General features: G+C 34.0%; 1 long non-coding RNA gene across 1 annotated transcript; it reads left to right on the top strand.

Moving 5' to 3' along the window:
* Nucleotides 1–674: 674 nt before the first annotated feature.
* On the top strand, nucleotides 675–3,371 carry LOC117341532. Its single transcript, XR_004535656.1, has 2 exons — nucleotides 675–868; nucleotides 2,328–3,371. It is a non-coding gene; the product is annotated as an uncharacterized LOC117341532 (long non-coding RNA).
* Nucleotides 3,372–4,466: the final 1,095 nt, after the last annotated feature.

Raw genomic sequence — 4,466 nt, 5'->3', positions numbered from 1 at the left:
ACTTTTGCCTGAAGGAGATACCCTTTCATAGCCTCAATCCCCTGAATCTGAATATGATGTTAAATTTAAAGAGTGTTATGATAATCTATAATTTTCAACAAGTATAAATAAATAAATAAAAATGAATAGATAAATAGAATATCCCCTCTGTTTATTTCTTTATGATTCAATCAATATAAGCCTTGCTCACATAATGTACACCTGTGCAAACATTATATCTCAAAATATATGCCGTAGTACTATAGATTAAGATATATATCATAATTGTACTCAACACCATTAATAAACCAGAACTACATCCGTTGTTATCAAGAACTCGCATAAGAATAATTTCTCCTGCACATATCACTTTATCACAATACTAACGAATTAACTCTGTAGGAACGATAACTCTGTGCAGGAGAATTACAAGACACGTCTCGATCTGTTTAATTCAGGACATCTGCAAGTCTAAAGAAATCGATATTCGGTGTCTTTCATTACCCAGCTTCCTGTCTGTTTATCGATCGTACCTGGATCTACCTGAGTGATTCCTTGGTTATCCTTTGTTAGGTCGGCCGGAGACCCCTGTCTTTGTCCGGATCGAAACCTGACATGACAGATGGACAGTTATCATGTGATAGAGTTTTATTGATTTTTCAAATAATCACACAAATAATAAAATTACTTTTGCCGTCGAGGAACAATGGCATCGGTGTTTGAGGCAACGAGAATTGATTGCGATATTTTCAGCCGCTGTATCGATCGGTAATCGGCGTTTCATTGCAGACACAGTTACAGATATTTCCATCGGCATTGTATCCGTGCAGTAGAGGCACATACCAAAAAATGAAACATTTGAAATGTTCCGAAGAGGCAGAAATAACATGTGAGTATATTCGGAGTACAATATGAGTATCATTATATTGAGTACGTATTGTCAATGATTAGTTACTATTATGCGACACAAATGAAGGGAGGTAACTCGCGATCGTGTTCAAGACTTATGATTTATATTTCAATTGATTATTTTGTTATTTGTTGTAGTATCTGGTCTCTGACACATATGTACAGTACACAATTAAGTTATGGTATTTGACAAACAATACTTTAGTGTTTATACATTGTTTTAACTCAGTACAATTTATACATGTGTGTATACATTTGTACGGATATTTTATATATTACAAGAATTTCGTTATCTAGAACAGATGCAAATGGGATTATTACTAGCTCACCTTTCATTATGTTTGGAACTCATGATTCAAAGGCGTCATCATTCATAAATCATAGACCTCTCTGACCTGGTACTGATTCGAGTGAGCGGTCGCCTGATCAAGATCCGATCTATAAGTTAAAAATGACAACACATACCTACAGATATGTACCAACATGTACAAACGAGGTGTAAAAACCACTGTTAAAGTGTCAGTTATTTTGCACAGGTATAATCAGTTTGTCTGTACTTATATGAAAGACAAAGCATTGATTGACATGTTTTGTTTAATTCTCTTACGTTGATTTTGCTCAAAAATTGTTATAGTTTTAAGACAGCTGCCTTCTTAAACTATTATTCGTAGTATCTGTTTCCAGCATTAATCAGTATGAAATTGATATTAAGGAAAACAGTGGGATTTATCTTCATTTTTTTAAAAATCACATCATGTTCACATTATTTTGTCGATGGCTATTATATTCTCCATCATTCTCGATATTCCACTTTTGTGACTAAAGTTTAATTATTGATAAAAATTTATATCCGAAATATAATTCCAGTTTCTATATATCAGTACAAAGATCGCGTCGGTAGCTTGCTAACACGGTCTCTGTACTGACGGAGCATGCTTCTTGGCTCAGGCGGTGTAGCCGAGGATAATCACACCAGGGTCCCGGGTTCGATTCCTGTCGGGGCATTCATCAGGAATGTGGCTCTCCTGTTCCGTCACACACTCCTGACTATATCTTCTAAGATTCTATAACCACAACAAGCATGCCACGTGATTTATATATTAAGTTAATCCCAAATTCTAGCAGAATATATCCCATTACTCATTCCCTTTAATATGACCTCTCAATGTGAAATCTGTAGGAAATGACAAGTTTTCTATCAGATAAAAACCCGGGTTATTGTTGCCCATATGTCGTGTCATCATCATTTAAAACGTCCCGGACTATTATATGTACATGCTTTTTAAAAATCATATTTCACATTTTAATTTTTTTAAACCGCTTTAGAATAATAAAAACTATAAAAAAAATTAATAAAATTAAAAATCAAGAAAAATCCTCCCAAACGACCGAGAGTTTAGCTTTACGATGTAAAATCGTGTCATTTTCTTCTGTTTCAGAATTTCTACAATCCTAAGATGATAGGCCGAAAGCGATAGACGCAATGGGAAAGACCACGAACCATCTGTTACATCGGAGTTGTCCTTCTTTGGTGACATAAACCAATCTAGAATTCATTTTTTTACATTAACTGATCAACAGGTTCTAAAATTACCTTATCTTGTATGATTTCTGGTGATGGCTCCACAGAATTATTGATGTTTGCTGTCTAACAACATAGAACCTGTTCATACCTGCCTAAAGATGGCGCTGGAGTGTAATCGATCACAGAAGAAGATGGGATTATTCCTAGTTACAATGATTGTTATTGAAGTTTACTTTATATTTCTGATGACAGGACGAGAACACCGTTCAGCTCTGATGGAGGCTTTTCTGAAAAAAGAAGTCGAAAACCGAATGATTACACCAATAACGGGATGAATGACCACGCGACCAAATAGCAGGATGTGACGTCACAACAGTTATGTGTAAAGTGCACACTTTATTTATCTAATTAACATTGATATGTTTTGATAAGGTTACCTGCAGTCTGATATTTGCTCCGATACCAAGTTTGAAGATTAATGTGTACGTTTCTTTTAGTATAAACAAGGGCATTTACGTATGTTAATATTTATTCATTTTGTACTTTTATATTATACGGTAAAATGACTGAACTCAAACTATAATTAAGATAGTTTGTGATAAATAAGCATGCAAAGAACATCCCTGTCTAAGATGATTCCATATTTTTTCGACTTAACGCTACTGAAGATTTTTTGGTATTGCTACAACACTGCCGGGGAATCCCGAACTACATTATGTATTATTATTGCTCAAATCGACCTATACGAAAACTCCACCTAGGTTGTTAATTGATGTTCCACACATTATTTGCCATCGTCAAAATGTCAAAAAAAAAGACAAATCAAAATATATGAAGTTGTTATCTTACTATGTATGCTCAACATCAACTAGAAATTATGTAGATAAACAATGTTGACGATGTATGAATATGTGTACTCAAGACCGATTTCACTTATAATAAAAATAAGAAAACTTGAGTCGACATCCTTTGATCCTTTGTTGATTTAATGACACGGATTTCAGACTTGATATTCCCGGAGGTTTGGTTAGAGGTTGTTGCGATGTAGGTCAGCCCCTTTTCTTACAGCCGACACACATATACATTTGTACTATAGTGACACCGTGCTGAGTAAATACCAAAATAACCAACATATATGAGCAGTGGTCAGAGTAAAATAAAGAAACCAAGATCTACAAGCACCCCAATAATGATACGTAGATCACACGAGTATTTTTGTTACATACAAATAACACATGCGAACAGTGCTATCGTTGTTCATATAAATTTAAGAATTGCCTATGACATCAGAAATGCCCGGAACTTCTTGCAGATTAGTATTTTTTGTATATGTAACCTTCTTTTGTGAAATAAGACTACAGCAGATTCACCAGGAATTTTAGATTCTATATGCACAAGGAAATACCCGAACAAAATGTCACCATCTCACTATGCCTCATGTGCTTGAATATATTGTAGTATTACTATATATTACGTCAGAATATGTCAGTAATGCGAAATCAAAACCTGTGCGAGAGTTTTTTTTTAAATAAATACGAACAGGGATATAAATAATAAATATTCATTGATAATTATAGATTTTCAACTGAATAAACAATACACATAAACTATTCCGATGCCGATACCAGAAGTTTTTATCTTACATTTGCAGGATGTTAATGTTAGTATTTAAGGACTGATTTGCATGAAATCTTGTCAATATATTTGGTTTACAAAAATACATATATAAAAAGTAATATAGAAGGTCAAGGTCATTAGGTCAGAATGGCAAATGCAATTTTTGTATCGTTTGATTGTATAATCACTAAATACCCAGTTGAGCGCCCCTTGGGCCTTTTGTTTATGTATTTCAGTTCATTTTGATGCGTTTATGGATCGATCGGATACGAGAATATGCATTTTAAAGTTTTTAAAAGTAGAGGGTTGTCAATGTATTTACTCACATGCCACTTAAATTGTTCCCTGAATGATTTTGTTATGGCTGCTTATTGATCGATAAAGTTGCATAATTAATTAATGTGAAGAAGTTATGATAAAGTGTTGTACCGTTTTC

This window comes from Pecten maximus, chromosome 13 (assembly GCF_902652985.1).
Source record: "Pecten maximus chromosome 13, xPecMax1.1, whole genome shotgun sequence".
Lineage (NCBI taxonomy): Eukaryota > Metazoa > Mollusca > Bivalvia > Pectinida > Pectinidae > Pecten > Pecten maximus.
Note: the sequence above shows the minus strand (reverse complement) of the source record. Positions and strands in the feature narration are given on the sequence as shown.